This window comes from Pygocentrus nattereri, chromosome 15 (genome assembly GCF_015220715.1).
Source record: "Pygocentrus nattereri isolate fPygNat1 chromosome 15, fPygNat1.pri, whole genome shotgun sequence".
In the NCBI taxonomy this organism is placed as follows: Eukaryota; Metazoa; Chordata; class Actinopteri; order Characiformes; family Serrasalmidae; genus Pygocentrus; species Pygocentrus nattereri.
Genome location: NC_051225.1, coordinates 9,827,857 through 9,843,833, shown reverse-complemented (window position 1 = coordinate 9,843,833; position 15,977 = coordinate 9,827,857). Strand labels below are relative to the sequence as shown.

The window sequence follows — 15,977 nt, the reverse complement described above, 5'->3', positions numbered from 1 at the left end:
CTTCAGAAGGCTTGCCCTTCCGTAAACAAGGTGCTTAGCACATCTCCAGGGCGCAATCCCTAACCATACACTTCTGTACTTTACCTACTACATTAATGAGTGCACTTCTCTTGGTATATACATGAGCCAATCAGCCAATTAGCTGCTCCCCTCGCCAACCAATCAGTACTCAATAGCAGCAATGCCAGCGTCCTGCTGCCCAAAACCCCTTTTCTGTAGAAGGACACATACAAGTACCATTTTTAAAGTGAAATATATGTTTCTACTTTCCAAAATTGAAAGAAAGTCTTGGACAAGTGGTTAGAGACTATTCCAAGTACAGATTAGAAAATCTCCAGCACACTTGCGGATGATAACCAAAGTCTTGAAGATTTTGAGTCTGCTTGATCTACAGTACAGGGTGTGGGCAGACTTCAGTGGGGTGGTCCTGACGTGTCCAGAGAGAACATCCACTATGGCTTAAAATCTTTGCTCCAGGTGAGGCTCGAACTCACAACCTCGGCATGGCTTGACGAGCACTGCTTTATAAGTACCGCGCGCTGACCGATTGCGCCACTGGAGCTGCCTTCAGAAGACTTTCCATTCCGTAAACAAGGTGCTTAGCACTTCTCGAGGGCGAGATCCCTAACCATACACTTCTGTACTTTACCTACTACATTAATGAGTGCACTTCTCTTGGTATATACATGAGCCAATCAGCCAATTAGCTGCTCCCCTCGCCAACCAATCAGTACTCAATAGCAGCAATGCCAGCGTCCTGCTGCCCAAAACCCCTTTTCTGTAGAAGAAGGACACATACAAGTACCATTTTTAAAGTGAAATATATGTTTCTACTTTCCAAAATTGACAGAAAGTCTTGCATAAGTGGTTAGAGACTATTCCAAGTACATTTTTCATCCATTCTCCCCCATTCCCACCCTCTGGTGTTTTACAGTCATGTTTTAAATCTAACGGCGGAAGTTGGAAGTGGGCAAAATCGGCTGTATTTTGGCTGCCCAAGCCTCCTCCTGAAAATTAGAGGTCAGATTAGAAAATCTCCAGCACACTCGCTGATGATAAGCAAAGTCTTGAAGATTATGAGTCTGCTTGATCTGCAGCAGATGGTGTGTGCAGACTTCAGTGGGGTGGTCTTGAGGTGTCCAGAGAGAACAACCACTATGGCTTAAAATCTGTACTCCAGGTGAGGCTCGAACTCACAACCTCGGCATGGCTTGACGAGCACTGCTTTATAAGTACCGCGCGCTGACCGATTGCGCCACTGGAGCTGCCTTCAAAAGGCTTTCCCTTCCGTAAACAAGGTGCTTAGCACATCTCCAGGGCGAGATCCCTAACCATACACTTCTGTACTTTACCTACTACATTAATGAGTGCACTTCTCTTGGTATATACATGAGCCAATCAGCCAATTAGCTGCTCCCCTCGCCAACCAATCAGTACTCAATAGCAGCAATGCCAGCGTCCTGCTGCCCAAAACCCCTTTTCTGTAGAAGGACACATACAAGTACCATTTTGTAAAGTGAAATATATGTTTCTACTTTCCAAAATTGAAAGAAAGTCTTGGACAAGTGGTTAGAGACTATTCCAAGTACAGATTAGAAAATCTCCAGCACACTTGCGGATGATAACCAAAGTCTTGAAGATTTTGAGTCTGCTTGATCTACAGTACAGGGTGTGGGCAGACTTCAGTGGGGTGGTCCTGACGTGTCCAGAGAGAACATCCACTATGGCTTAAAATCTTTGCTCCAGGTGAGGCTCGAACTCACAACCTCGGCATGGCTTGACGAGCACTGCTTTATAAGTACCGCGCGCTGACCGATTGCGCCACTGGAGCTGCCTTCAGAAGGCTTGCCCTTCCGTAAACAAGGTGCTTAGCACATCTCCAGGGCGAGATCCCTAACCATACACTTCTGTACTTTACCTACTACATTAATGAGTGCACTTCTCTTGGTATATACATGAGCCAATCAGCCAATTAGCTGCTCCCCTCGCCAACCAATCAGTACTCAATAGCAGCAATGCCAGCGTCCTGCTGCCCAAAACCCCTTTTCTGTAGAAGGACACATACAAGTACCATTTTTAAAGTGAAATATATGTTTCTACTTTCCAAAATTGAAAGAAAGTCTTGGACAAGTGGTTAGAGACTATTCCAAGTACAGATTAGAAAATCTCCAGCACACTTGCGGATGATAACCAAAGTCTTGAAGATTTTGAGTCTGCTTGATCTACAGTACAGGGTGTGGGCAGACTTCAGTGGGGTGGTCCTGACGTGTCCAGAGAGAACATCCACTATGGCTTAAAATCTTTGCTCCAGGTGAGGCTCGAACTCACAACCTCGGCATGGCTTGACGAGCACTGCTTTATAAGTACCGCGCGCTGACCGATTGCGCCACTGGAGCTGCCTTCAGAAGGCTTTCCATTCCGTAAACAAGGTGCTTAGCACTTCTCGAGGGCGAGATCCCTAACCATACACTTCTGTACTTTACCTACTACATTAATGAGTGCACTTCTCTTGGTATATACATGAGCCAATCAGCCAATTAGCTGCTCCCCTCGCCAACCAATCAGTACTCAATAGCAGCAATGCCAGCGTCCTGCTGCCCAAAACCCCTTTTCTGTAGAAGAAGGACACATACAAGTACCATTTTTAAAGTGAAATATATGTTTCTACTTTCCAAAATTGACAGAAAGTCTTGCATAAGTGGTTAGAGACTATTCCAAGTACATTTTTCATCCATTCTCCCCCATTCCCACCCTCTGGTGTTTTACAGTCATGTTTTAAATCTAACGGCGGAAGTTGGAAGTGGGCAAAATCGGCTGTATTTTGGCTGCCCAAGCCCTCCTCCTGAAAATTAGAGGTCAGATTAGAAAATCTCCAGCACGCTCGCTGATGATAAGCAAAGTCTTGAGGATTATGAGTCTGCTTGATCTACAGTAGATGGTGTAGGGCAGACTTCAGTGGGGTGGTCTTGAGGTGTCCAGAGAGAACAACCACTATGGCTTAAAATCTGTACTCCAGGTGAGGCTCGAACTCACAACCTCGGCACGGCTTGACGAGCACTGCTTTATAAGTACCGCGCGCTGACCGATTGCGCCACTGGAGCTGCCTTCAAAAGGCTTTCCCTTCCGTAAACAAGGTGCTTAGCACATCTCCAGGGCGAGATCCCTAACCATACACTTCTGTACTTTACCTACTACATTAATGAGTGCACTTCTCATGGTATATACATGAGCCAATCAGCCAATTAGCTGCTCCCCTCGCCAACCAATCAGTACTCAATAGCAGCAATGCCAGCGTCCTGCTGCCCAAAACCCCTTTTCTGTAGAAGGACACATACAAGTACCATTTTGTAAAGTGAAATATATGTTTCTACTTTCCAAAATTGAAAGAAAGTCTTGGACAAGTGGTTAGAGACTATTCCAAGTACAGATTAGAAAATCTCCAGCACACTTGCGGATGATAACCAAAGTCTTGAAGATTTTGAGTCTGCTTGATCTACAGTACAGGGTGTGGGCAGACGTCAGTGGGGTGGTCCTGACGTGTCCAGAGAGAACATCCACTATGGCTTAAAATCTTTGCTCCAGGTGAGGCTCGAACTCACAACCTCGGCATGGCTTGACGAGCACTGCTTTATAAGTACCGCGCGCTGACCGATTGCGCCACTGGAGCTGCCTTCAGAAGACTTTCCATTCCGTAAACAAGGTGCTTAGCACTTCTCGAGGGCGAGATCCCTAACCATACACTTCTGTACTTTACCTACTACATTAATGAGTGCACTTCTCTTGGTATATACATGAGCCAATCAGCCAATTAGCTGCTCCCCTCGCCAACCAATCAGTACTCAATAGCAGCAATGCCAGCGTCCTGCTGCCCAAAACCCCTTTTCTGTAGAAGAAGGACACATACAAGTACCATTTTTAAAGTGAAATATATGTTTCTACTTTCCAAAATTGACAGAAAGTCTTGCATAAGTGGTTAGAGACTATTCCAAGTACATTTTTCATCCATTCTCCCCCATTCCCACCCTCTGGTGTTTTACAGTCATGTTTTAAATCTAACGGCGGAAGTTGGAAGTGGGCAAAATCGGCTGTATTTTGGCTGCCCAAGCCTCCTCCTGAAAATTAGAGGTCAGATTAGAAAATCTCCAGCACACTCGCTGATGATAAGCAAAGTCTTGAAGATTATGAGTCTGCTTGATCTACAGTACAGGGTGTGGGCAGACTTCAGTGGGGTGGTCCTGACGTGTCCAGAGAGAACATCCACTATGGCTTAAAATCTGTACTCCAGGTGAGGCTCGAACTCACAACCTCGGCATGGCTTGACTAGCACTGCTTTATAAGTACCGCGCGCTGACCGATTGCGCCACTGGAGCTGCCTTCAGAAGACTTTCCATTCCGTAAACAAGGTGCTTAGCACTTCTCGAGAGCGAGATCCCTAACCATACACTTCTGTACTTTACCTACTACATTAATGAGTGCACTTCTCTTGGTATATACATGAGCCAATCAGCCAATTAGCTGCTCCCCTCGCCAACCAATCAGTACTCAATAGCAGCAATGCCAGCGTCCTGCTGCCCAAAACCCCTTTTCTGTAGAAGAAGGACACATACAAGTACCATTTTTAAAGTGAAATATATGTTTCTACTTTCCAAAATTGACAGAAAGTCTTGCATAAGTGGTTAGAGACTATTCCAAGTACATTTTTCATCCATTCTCCCCCATTCCCACCCTCTGGTGTTTTACAGTCATGTTTTAAATCTAACGGCAGAAGTTGGAAGTGGGCAAAATCGGCTGTATTTTGGCTGCCCAACCCTCCTCCTGAAAATTAGAGGTCAGATTAGAAAATACCCAGCACGCTCGCTGATGATAAGCAAAGTCTTGAGGATTATGAGTCTGCTTGATCTACAGTACAGGGTGTGGGCAGACTTCAGTGGGGTGGTCCTGACGTGTCCAGAGAGAACATCCACTATGGCTTAAAACCTTTGCTCCAGGTGAGGTTTGAACTCACAACCTCGGCATGGCTTGACTAGCACTGCTTTATAAGTACCGCGCGCTGACCGATTGCGCCACTGGAGCTGCCTTCAGAAGACTTTCCATTCCGTAAACAAGGTGCTTAGCACTTCTCGAGAGCGAGATCCCTAACCATACACTTCTGTACTTTACCTACTACATTAATGAGTGCACTTCTCTTGGTATATACATGAGCCAATCAGCCAATTAGCTGCTCCCCTCGCCAACCAATCAGTACTCAATAGCAGCAATGCCAGCGTCCTGCTGCCCAAAACCCCTTTTCTGTAGAAGAAGGACACATACAAGTACCATTTTTAAAGTGAAATATATGTTTCTACTTTCCAAAATTGAAAGAAAGTCTTGCATAAGTGGTTAGAGACTATTCCAAGTACATTTTTCATCCATTCTCCCCCATTCCCACCCTCTGGTGTTTTACAGTCATGTTTTAAATCTAACGGCAGAAGTTGGAAGTGGGCAAAATCGGCTGTATTTTGGCTGCCCAACCCTCCTCCTGAAAATTAGAGGTCAGATTAGAAAATCTCCAGCACGCTCGCTGATGATAAGCAAAGTCTTGAGGATTATGAGTCTGCTTGATCTACAGTAGATGGTGTGGGCAGACTTCAGTGGGGTGGTCTTGAGGTGTCCAGAGAGAACAACCACTATGGCTTAAAATCTGTACTCCAGGTGAGGCTCGAACTCACAACCTCGGCATGGCTTGACGAGCACTGCTTTATAAGTACCGCGCGCTGACCGATTGCGCCACTGGAGCTGCCTTCAAAATGCTTTCCCTTCCGTAAACAAGGTGCTTAGCACATCTCCAGGGCAAGATCCCTAACCATACACTTCTGTACTTTACCTACTACATTAATGAGTGCACTTCTCATGGTATATACATGAGCCAATCAGCCAATTAGCTGCTCCCCTCGCCAACCAATCAGTACTCAATAGCAGCAATGCCAGCGTCCTGCTGCCCAAAACCCCTTTTCTGTGGAAGGACACATACAAGTACCATTTTGTAAAGTGAAATATGTGTTTCTACTTTCCAAAATTGAAAGAAAGTCTTGGATAAGTGGTTAGAGACTATTCCAAGTACAGATTAGAAAATCTCCAGCACACTTGCGGATGATAACCAAAGTCTTGAAGATTTTGAGTCTGCTTGATCTACAGTACAGGGTGTGGGCCTGACGTGTCCAGAGAGAACATCCACTATGGCTTAAAATCTTTGCTCCAGGTGAGGCTCGAACTCACAACCTCGGCATGGCTTGACGAGCACTGCTTTATAAGTACCGCGCGCTGACCGATTGCGCCACTGGAGCTGCCTTCAGAAGACTTTCCATTCCGTAAACAAGGTGCTTAGCACTTCTCGAGGGCGAGATCCCTAACCATACACTTCTGTACTTTACCTACTACATTAATGAGTGCACTTCTCTTGGTATATACATGAGCCAATCAGCCAATTAGCTGCTCCCCTCGCCAACCAATCAGTACTCAATAGCAGCAATGCCAGCGTCCTGCTGCCCAAAACCCCTTTTCTGTAGAAGAAGGACACATACAAGTACCATTTTTAAAGTGAAATATATGTTTCTACTTTCCAAAATTGACAGAAAGTCTTGCATAAGTGGTTAGAGACTATTCCAAGTACATTTTTCATCCATTCTCCCCCATTCCCACCCTCTGGTGTTTTACAGTCATGTTTTAAATCTAACGGCAGAAGTTGGAAGTGGGCAAAATCGGCTGTATTTTGGCTGCCCAACCCTCCTCCTGAAAATTAGAGGTCAGATTAGAAAATCTCCAGCACGCTCGCTGATGATAAGCAAAGTCTTGAGGATTAGGAGTCTGCTTGATCTACAGTAGATGGTGTGGGCAGACTTCAGTGGGGTGGTCTTGAGGTGTCCAGAGAGAACAACCACTATGGCTTAAAATCTGTACTCCAGGTGAGGCTCGAACTCACAACCTCGGCATGACTTGACGAGCACTGCTTTATAAGTACCGCGCGCTGACCGATTGCGCCACTGGAGCTGCCTTCAAAATGCTTTCCCTTCCGTAAACAAGGTGCTTAGCACATCTCCAGGGCGAGATCCCTAACCATACACTTCTGTACTTTACCTACTACATTAATGAGTGCGGAGTTTGCATGTTCTCCCCGTGTCTGCGTGGGTTTCCTCCGGGTTCTCCGGTTTCCTCCCACAGTCCAAAGACATGCAGTCAGGCCAATTGGGTGTGCTAAATTGTCCCTAGGTGTGAGTGTGTGAGTGCCTGTCTGTGTCTGTGTGTCTGCCCTGCGATGGACTGGCGACCTGTCCAGGGTGTATCCTGCCTTCCGCCCGAAGACTGCTGGGATAGGCTCCAGCTCCCCCCCGCGACCCTGACGGAGAAGCGGCTTAGAAAATGGATGGATGGATGGATGGATTAATGAGTGCACTTCTCATGGTATATACATGAGCCAATCAGCCAATTAGCTGCTCCCCTCGCCAACCAATCAGTACTCAATAGCAGCAATGCCAGCGTCCTGCTGCCCAAAACCCCTTTTCTGTGGAAGGACACATACAAGTACCATTTTGTAAAGTGAAATATGTGTTTCTACTTTCCAAAATTGAAAGAAAGTCTTGGATAAGTGGTTAGAGACTATTCCAAGTACAGATTAGAAAATCTCCAGCACACTTGCGGATGATAACCAAAGTCTTGAAGATTTTGAGTCTGCTTGATCTACAGTACAGGGTGTGGGCCTGACGTGTCCAGAGAGAACATCCACTATGGCTTAAAATCTTTGCTCCAGGTGAGGCTCGAGCTCACAACCTCGGCATGGCTTGACGAGCACTGCTTTATAAGTACCGCGCGCTGACCGATTGCGCCACTGGAGCTGCCTTCAGAAGACTTTCCATTCCGTAAACAAGGTGCTTAGCACTTCTCGAGGGCGAGATCCCTAACCATACACTTCTGTACTTTACCTACTACATTAATGAGTGCACTTCTCTTGGTATATACATGAGCCAATCAGCCAATTAGCTGCTCCCCTCGCCAACCAATCAGTACTCAATAGCAGCAATGCCAGCGTCCTGCTGCCCAAAACCCCTTTTCTGTAGAAGAAGGACACATACAAGTACCATTTTTAAAGTGAAATATATGTTTCTACTTTCCAAAATTGACAGAAAGTCTTGCATAAGTGGTTAGAGACTATTCCAAGTACATTTTTCATCCATTCTCCCCCATTCCCACCCTCTGGTGTTTTACAGTCATGTTTTAAATCTAACGGCAGAAGTTGGAAGTGGGCAAAATCGGCTGTATTTTGGCTGCCCAACCCTCCTCCTGAAAATTAGAGGTCAGATTAGAAAATCTCCAGCACGCTCGCTGATGATAAGCAAAGTCTTGAGGATTATGAGTCTGCTTGATCTGCAGCAGATGGTGTGGGCAGACTTCAGTGGGGTGGTCTTGAGGTGTCCAGAGAGAACAACCACTATGGCTTAAAATCTGTACTCCAGGTGAGGCTCGAACTCACAACCTCGGCATGGCTTGAGGAGCACTGCTTTATAAGTACCGCGCGCTGACCGATTGCGCCACTGGAGCTGCCTTCAAAAGGCTTTCCCTTCCGTAAACAAGGTGCTTAGCACATCTCTAGGGCGAGATCCCTAACCATACACTTCTGTACTTTACCTACTACATTAATGAGTGCACTTCTCATGGTATATACATGAGCCAATCAGCCAATTAGCTGCTCCCCTCGCCAACCAATCAGTACTCAATAGCAGCAATGCCAGCGTCCTGCTGCCCAAAACCCCTTTTCTGTGGAAGGACACATACAAGTACCATTTTGTAAAGTGAAATATGTGTTTCTACTTTCCAAAATTGAAAGAAAGTCTTGGATAAGTGGTTAGAGACTATTCCAAGTACAGATTAGAAAATCTCCAGCACACTTGCGGATGATAACCAAAGTCTTGAAGATTTTGAGTCTGCTTGATCTACAGTACAGGGTGTGGGCCTGACGTGTCCAGAGAGAACATCCACTATGGCTTAAAATCTTTGCTCCAGGTGAGGCTCGAACTCACAACCTCGGCATGGCTTGACGAGCACTGCTTTATAAGTACCGCGCGCTGACCGATTGCGCCACTGGAGCTGCCTTCAGAAGACTTTCCATTCCGTAAACAAGGTGCTTAGCACATCTCTAGGGCGAGATCCCTAACCATACACTTCTGTACTTTACCTACTACATTAATGAGTGCACTTCTCTTGGTATATACATGAGCCAATCAGCCAATTAGCTGCTCCCCTCGCCAACCAATCAGTACTCAATAGCAGCAATGCCAGCGTCCTGCTGCCCAAAACCCCTTTTCTGTAGAAGAAGGACACATACAAGTACCATTTTTAAAGTGAAATATATGTTTCTACTTTCCAAAATTGACAGAAAGTCTTGCATAAGTGGTTAGAGACTATTCCAAGTACATTTTTCATCCATTCTCCCCCATTCCCACCCTCTGGTGTTTTACAGTCATGTTTTAAATCTAACGGCAGAAGTTGGAAGTGGGCAAAATCGGCTGTATTTTGGCTGCCCAACCCTCCTCCTGAAAATTAGAGGTCAGATTAGAAAATCTCCAGCACGCTCGCTGATGATAAGCAAAGTCTTCAGGGTTATGAGTCTGCTTGATCTACAGTAGATGGTGTGGGCAGACTTCAGTGGGGTGGTCTTGAGGTGTCCAGAGAGAACAACCACTATGGCTTAAAATCTGTACTCCAGGTGAGGCTCGAACTCACAACCTCGGCATGGCTTGACGAGCACTGCTTTATAAGTACCGCGCGCTGACCGATTGCGCCACTGGAGCTGCCTTCAAAGGCTTTCCCTTCCGTAAACAAGGTGCTTAGCACATCTCCAGGGCGAGATCCCTAACCATACACTTCTGTACTTTACCTACTACATTAATGAGTGCACTTCTCATGGTATATACATGAGCCAATCAGCCAATTAGCTGCTCCCCTCGCCAACCAATCAGTACTCAATAGCAGCAATGCCAGCGTCCTGCTGCCCAAAACCCCTTTTCTGTAGAAGAAGGACACATACAAGTACCATTTTTAAAGTGAAATATATGTTTCTACTTTCCAAAATTGAGAGAAAGTCTTGCATAAGTGGTTAGAGACTATTCCAAGTACATTTTTCATCCATTCTCCCCCATTCCCACCCTCTGGTGTTTTACAGTCATGTTTTAAATCTAACGGCGGAAGTTGGAAGTGGCCAAAATCGGCTGTATTTTGGCTGCCCAACCCTCCTCCTGAAAATTAGAGGTCAGATTAGAAAATCTCCAGCACACTCGCTGATGATAAGCAAAGTCTTGAAGATTATGAGTCTGCTTGATCTACAGTAGAGGGTGTGGGCAGACTTCAGTGGGGTGGTCTTGAGGTGTCCACAGAGAACAACCACTATGGCTTAAAATCTGAACTCCAGGTGAGGCTCGAACTCACAACCTCGGCATGGCTTGACGAGCACTGCTTTATAAACACCGCGCGCTGACCGATTGCGCCACTGGAGCTGCCTTCAATGGGCTTTCCCTTCCGTAAACAAGGTGCTTAGCACATCTCCAGGGCGAGATCCCTAACCATACACTTCTGTACTTTACCTACTACATTAATGAGTGCACTTCTCATGGTATATACATGAGCCAATCAGCCAATTAGCTGCTCCCTTCGCCAACCAATCAGTACTCAATAGCAGCAATGCCAGCGTCCTGCTGCCCAAAACCCCTTTTCTGTAGAAGAAGGACACATACAAGTACCATTTTTAAAGTGAAATATGTGTTTCTACTTTCCAAAATTGAAAGAAAGTCTTGGACAAGTGGTTAGAGACTATTCCAAGTACAGATTAGAAAATCTCCAGCACACTTGCGGATGATAACCAAAGTCTTGAAGATTTTGAGTCTGCTTGATCTACAGTAGATAGTGTGGGCAGACTTCAGTGGGGTGGTCTTGACGTAGAGGGCGCTCCCGTGCGAATCCAAGTTTAATGAGATGGATCATTTGAGTAAAATCATAGTTTACAAATGCTTAAAGATGGATCATTTAAAAGAATATATTGATTTCCTGAGTGACAAAACAGCATAAAACATTTTACCATTGCTTTTATATTGTAAATGATTTCAAACTCGAGGTATAGGAGCTTTAAAACGGCGCCGCAGACGTCAGTGAGCACCATCAGCCAACTAGCTGCTCCCCTCTCAACCAATCAGTACTCAATAGCAGCAATGCCAGCGTCCTGCTGCCCAAAACCCCTTTTCTGTAGAAGAAGGACACATACAAGTACCATTTTTAAAATTGAAATACATGTTTCTACTTTCCAAAATTGAAAGAAAGTCTTGAACAAGTGATTAGAGACTATTCCAAGTACATTTTTCATCCATTCTCCCCCATTCCCACCCTCTGGTGTTTTACAGTCATGTTTTAAATCTAACGGCGGAAGTTGGAAGTGGCCTAAATCGGCTGTATTTTGGCTGCCCAACCCTCCTCCTGAAAATTAGAGGTCAGATTAGAAAATCTCCAGCACGCTCGCTGATGATAAGCAAAGTCTTGAAGATTATGAGTCTGCTTGATCTGCAGTACAGATGGTGTGTGCAGACTTCAGTGGGGTGGTCTTGAGGTGTCCAGAGAGAACAACCACTATGGCTTAAAATCTGTACTCCAGGTGAAGCTCGAACTCACAACCTCGGCATGGCTTGACGAGCACTGCTGTATAAGCACCGCGCGCTGACCGATTGCGCCACTGGAGCCGCTTTAAGAAGGCTTTCCCTTCCGTAAACAAGGTGTTTAGCACATCTACAGGGTGAGATCCCAAATCATTCACTTCTGTACTTTACCTACTACACTAATGAGTGCACTTCTCATGGTATATGCGTTGTTTTTCGTATACTACTTAGTGTGTTAGTGCGCGGTTTTGGACGCGAAAATAATAATGGAGCGGGAAATCTAGACTTCAGCTTTCACTGTTATCATTACAGCAACAAATCAAGTCAGTACACTCGAGTACACTGTTTAAACCGCTTTACAAACAATATTTACAAAGTTTTTAAAAACGTGTTTTACTGTCTTTACTGAATCGGTTATGACCAGAGAGGAGAATCTCTCTGGAATGTCTTCTGGGTTTCTGAAGCGCTAGAGGGCGCTCCCGCTCGAGTCCAAGTTTAATGAGACGGATAATTTTAGTAAAATCATAGTTTACAAATGCTTAAAGATGGATCATTTAAAAGAATATATTGATTTCCTGAGTGAAAAAACAGCATAAAACATTTTACCATTGCATTTATATTTTAAACGATTTTAAACTCGAGGTATAGGAGCTTTAAAACGGCGCCGCAGACGTCAGTGAGCACCATCAGCCAATTAGCTGCTCCCCTCGCCAAACAATCAGTACTCAATAGCAGCAATGCCAGCGTCCTGCTGCCCAAAACCCCTTTTCTGTAGAAGAAGGACACATACAAGTACCATTTTTAAAGTGAAATATATGTTTCTACTTTCCAAAATTGAAAGAAAGTCTTGGACAAGTGGTTAGAGACTATTCCAAGTACATTTTTCATCCATTCTCCCCCATTCCCGCCCTCTGGTGTTTTACAGTCATGTTTTCACTCAAATGGAGGAAGTGGCCTAAGATTAAGTGACCCTTATTAGTCCCCACAACAGGGAAATTTCACCTCTGCATTTAACCCATCCGTGAAGTGAACCACCACATACACACTAGTGAGCACACACACACACACTAAGGGGCAGTGAGCACACTTGCCCGGAGTGGTGGGCAGCCCAATCCTCAGCGCCCGGGGAGCAGTTGGGGGTAAGGTGTCTTGCTCAAGGACACCTCAGTCATGTGCTGTGGGCTCTGGGGATCGAAGCGGCAACCTTCCAGTCACGAGGCTGGTTCCCTAATCTCTAGCCCATGACTGCCCCAAAATCGGCTGTATTTTGGCTGCCCAACCCTCCTCCTGGAAATTAGAGGTCAGATTAGAAAATCTCCAGCACACTCGCTGATGATAACCAAAGTCTTGAAGATTATGAGTCTGCTTGATCTACAGTAGATGGTGTAGGCAGACTTCAGTAGAGTGGTATGTAGATGTCCAAAGAGAACAACCGCTATGGCTTAAAATCCGTACTCCAGGTGAGGCTCGATCTCACAACCTCGGCATAGCTTGACGAGCACTGCCGCTGACCAGCAGGCTGACCGCTTGCGCCACTGGAGCTGCTTTCAGAACTCTTTCCCTTCCGTAAACAAGGTGTTTAGCACATTGGCGCCAATTTGAGTGCCACTTGTGTATGTTGGGAACCTGCCTCTGCCCCAGATGAATGACCTGAGCTGGACAATGGTCACTTTCCAGCCATTTGATGTGCCCCTCTCAATGTGCGTGAGCATGCCTGGTTGCAGTAGAGATATCAGTGAGCACGATGTGCCAACTGCTGTCCACACTACATTTGACCAAGGGCCTGTGCTGGCCACTGAACCTCCCAACCAGCTTCCATCTACTCACTGACGCAGGTTCGCAGTGCAGTTTTCCTCTGTTTCCACAATATGGGCTTACCAACTGCTCTGCTGCTTGCCACCGTGCTTCCATGCTAAAGAGTTCATCATCCTTAAGTGTGCTCCTCTATGGACAGATATACAGCCGCTAATACTCCAGACAAACAGGCATAATATGGAAAGAACAAGGTCACTGGAAACAATGTGAACGGCAGGGATTTCAGAATATGAAAAGGTCCACCAAAGCTGATCATCTTGCATCCATTACATATATTACAAATTTCCACCAGAGGGCATAATATGACTATTTTTGTAGGGATGTGTAGCAGGTTACATGCAGAGCGACAGGTTCAAACAATTTTATCTTTATTCATGTTTTTGCCATGAAGTACATTTATACAGTCAAGTAATCTAGATGCAAATGAGATTTCTCTTGCTTTATTCTTTATTTTCAACATTTTCAGATTTGTATAAAATATTCTTGGAATCTTTATGCACATAGAATGTTATACACAAAAATCACTGAAAGTAAACAATACATAAAACATATAGGTCACTAATCTGTGCTTCAGTGTAATTAATATTATGACCCAAACCAGAAATTATGGTTATGTTATAAATAAATTATAAATCCAAACCTGTTTTTTGCTTATTAGTTAGCATTTTGTAGTTCAGTTACATATAATGACTGTCAACCTTCAGGTTACGATTTGAATTATGGCCAGTATTTCACAATTTTTTACAATCACAGATTCTTTGTGCTGTACAGTATAGACGCAGTAGTGAATTGGGTGTGCAAGGATGCATCCCTTGGGCTGTCATGATCAATTATATTACTAATTGAGCAATCTAATGATTACTTGATATTCGATGATTAATTTATTTTTCAGTTTTAAAAAAGGCCAAACAATACAGATGGACATAACTAAGCAACAACAAAATAAGAGAATAAAATAAGGAAATTAGAAAGCCTTTAAATGAGAATTACAATGATATTTCTGCATAATTCAGTCATAGAAATGCAAACAATGTCATTCAGAGTGGTTTGATGTAAAATGGGCACTTGTAGAGAAACATACTGACTTGGATTTCTTTACAGTGGTGGTGATGGGAACCAGAGGTTGCAATGTCCACACAGGGGTGGGAAATATGACAATATTTTATTATAATGTGATAAATTAACTGCGTTTCGTTACAAGGTGAGGTAGGTGGATTCAATGCATTGTAGTTTGTAAAACACTGAATTAAAATCTTTGTAGTTGTAGATATATAGTTCATAATTATAGTATTTTTACATGCGGCACAACAGGTTCTGATTTGTCTGCTCCAATTTATTAAATCTCAGAAAAACTAAATATTGTGATACATATTGTGTATGTCTTGAAGTATCAAGATGTAATATTTTTGCCATATCGCCCACCCCTATGTCTACTATACAAATATAGCGATTTCACCTGCATGTCCTCTGAGTTTTATTTCGTCACTGTCAAAGAGATTATTTTATTAATTAACTCACATTAAAAGTAAAGACCATTTTAGCCATCTACTGTAATGCTGCCATTTTGGAGATACATTATTTTCTTTGGACAGCAATATGTAACGTAATGCTTTCATGAATGGATCTTATTTTTTTTTATATTAATACATATTAGGCCTTCTCAAAACTATTGTAAAACATGGTCTCAGGCATCAGGCAGTATATTCATAACCATTTCATGCAGTAGCTTTCTGTGTGGGAACTTTTAAACTCTTCACACACTGTTCATATCGCCACTACTGTCAACAAAACTGATTTGCTAGGTTTCTCATTTCAAATGAAACCAATTTGAGCGACTTACATCTTAACAATTGAATTGTGTAAAATTCCTGAAACTCCCCTTTAAAAAGTCTGCATATTTCATAAGTATATTATTCATAAGTTCAAATGAAACTTTATTTGTAGGTATGTAATTCTATATGTCTGCGCATTAGAACGGTTGAACGCTGGTAGTACATGGAAATGCTTGTTGCATACAGCACTTTGTACAGCGTTTTGGTCAACACGTGTTATTTAAATGTGCTTCAGAAATAAAATTACTTACTTCATGTCACGGTTGGCTCCTCCCAGTCCTGTCCATGTGCTCATGTTTTGGTCTTGTAACTCCGCCCCTGATTGTTATCACCTGTCCCTCATTGTTCCGTGTATTTAAGCCCTGTGTTTGCCCCTTCCGTTTGCCAGTCTTTGTACCTTTGTATCGTGTCTTTGTACCTGATCTTCGTTTGTGTTGATTCTTGTGATGTCTTACCCTAAGTCTGTACGTGTCGGCTCACTGACCCTGGAATGTTCTGACTACGATCCTGGATTTGCCCCTAATAAATCTCGCTTATCTCAGCGCGTGCGTCCGCCTCCTCGCTCCCCGTTACACTTCACATAGCCAATTCACCTAGAACGGGGCTGGCCTGAATCATTCGAAAAGTATTTGTATATTAAGTTGGTATTTGTTTCTTTACA

The 15,977-nt window shown here is 44.1% G+C and overlaps 17 non-coding genes across 17 annotated transcripts; all 17 read right to left on the bottom strand.

Moving 5' to 3' along the window:
* Window positions 1–469: 469 nt before the first annotated feature.
* trnai-uau lies at window positions 470–562 on the bottom strand. Its single transcript is given in 2 exon segments — window positions 470–505; window positions 525–562. It is a non-coding gene; the product is annotated as a tRNA-Ile (tRNA).
* Window positions 563–1,172: 610 nt separating this feature from the next.
* trnai-uau lies at window positions 1,173–1,265 on the bottom strand. The gene is given in 2 exon segments: window positions 1,173–1,208; window positions 1,228–1,265. It is a non-coding gene; the product is annotated as a tRNA-Ile (tRNA).
* A 473-nt stretch (window positions 1,266–1,738) lies between these two features.
* trnai-uau lies at window positions 1,739–1,831 on the bottom strand. Its single transcript is given in 2 exon segments — window positions 1,739–1,774; window positions 1,794–1,831. It is a non-coding gene; the product is annotated as a tRNA-Ile (tRNA).
* A 472-nt stretch (window positions 1,832–2,303) lies between these two features.
* Window positions 2,304–2,396, bottom strand: trnai-uau. The gene is given in 2 exon segments: window positions 2,304–2,339; window positions 2,359–2,396. It is a non-coding gene; the product is annotated as a tRNA-Ile (tRNA).
* A 612-nt stretch (window positions 2,397–3,008) lies between these two features.
* Window positions 3,009–3,101, bottom strand: trnai-uau. The gene is given in 2 exon segments: window positions 3,009–3,044; window positions 3,064–3,101. It is a non-coding gene; the product is annotated as a tRNA-Ile (tRNA).
* Window positions 3,102–3,574: 473 nt separating this feature from the next.
* trnai-uau lies at window positions 3,575–3,667 on the bottom strand. The gene is given in 2 exon segments: window positions 3,575–3,610; window positions 3,630–3,667. It is a non-coding gene; the product is annotated as a tRNA-Ile (tRNA).
* A 610-nt stretch (window positions 3,668–4,277) lies between these two features.
* Window positions 4,278–4,370, bottom strand: trnai-uau. The gene is given in 2 exon segments: window positions 4,278–4,313; window positions 4,333–4,370. It is a non-coding gene; the product is annotated as a tRNA-Ile (tRNA).
* A 610-nt stretch (window positions 4,371–4,980) lies between these two features.
* On the bottom strand, window positions 4,981–5,073 carry trnai-uau. Its single transcript is given in 2 exon segments — window positions 4,981–5,016; window positions 5,036–5,073. It is a non-coding gene; the product is annotated as a tRNA-Ile (tRNA).
* A 610-nt stretch (window positions 5,074–5,683) lies between these two features.
* Window positions 5,684–5,776, bottom strand: trnai-uau. Its single transcript is given in 2 exon segments — window positions 5,684–5,719; window positions 5,739–5,776. It is a non-coding gene; the product is annotated as a tRNA-Ile (tRNA).
* A 454-nt stretch (window positions 5,777–6,230) lies between these two features.
* Window positions 6,231–6,323, bottom strand: trnai-uau. Its single transcript is given in 2 exon segments — window positions 6,231–6,266; window positions 6,286–6,323. It is a non-coding gene; the product is annotated as a tRNA-Ile (tRNA).
* Window positions 6,324–6,933: 610 nt separating this feature from the next.
* Window positions 6,934–7,026, bottom strand: trnai-uau. Its single transcript is given in 2 exon segments — window positions 6,934–6,969; window positions 6,989–7,026. It is a non-coding gene; the product is annotated as a tRNA-Ile (tRNA).
* A 749-nt stretch (window positions 7,027–7,775) lies between these two features.
* trnai-uau lies at window positions 7,776–7,868 on the bottom strand. Its single transcript is given in 2 exon segments — window positions 7,776–7,811; window positions 7,831–7,868. It is a non-coding gene; the product is annotated as a tRNA-Ile (tRNA).
* A 610-nt stretch (window positions 7,869–8,478) lies between these two features.
* Window positions 8,479–8,571, bottom strand: trnai-uau. Its single transcript is given in 2 exon segments — window positions 8,479–8,514; window positions 8,534–8,571. It is a non-coding gene; the product is annotated as a tRNA-Ile (tRNA).
* A 454-nt stretch (window positions 8,572–9,025) lies between these two features.
* trnai-uau lies at window positions 9,026–9,118 on the bottom strand. Its single transcript is given in 2 exon segments — window positions 9,026–9,061; window positions 9,081–9,118. It is a non-coding gene; the product is annotated as a tRNA-Ile (tRNA).
* Window positions 9,119–9,728: 610 nt separating this feature from the next.
* On the bottom strand, window positions 9,729–9,821 carry trnai-uau. The gene is given in 2 exon segments: window positions 9,729–9,764; window positions 9,784–9,821. It is a non-coding gene; the product is annotated as a tRNA-Ile (tRNA).
* Window positions 9,822–10,430: 609 nt separating this feature from the next.
* Window positions 10,431–10,523, bottom strand: trnai-uau. The gene is given in 2 exon segments: window positions 10,431–10,466; window positions 10,486–10,523. It is a non-coding gene; the product is annotated as a tRNA-Ile (tRNA).
* A 1,137-nt stretch (window positions 10,524–11,660) lies between these two features.
* trnai-uau lies at window positions 11,661–11,753 on the bottom strand. Its single transcript is given in 2 exon segments — window positions 11,661–11,696; window positions 11,716–11,753. It is a non-coding gene; the product is annotated as a tRNA-Ile (tRNA).
* Window positions 11,754–15,977: the final 4,224 nt, after the last annotated feature.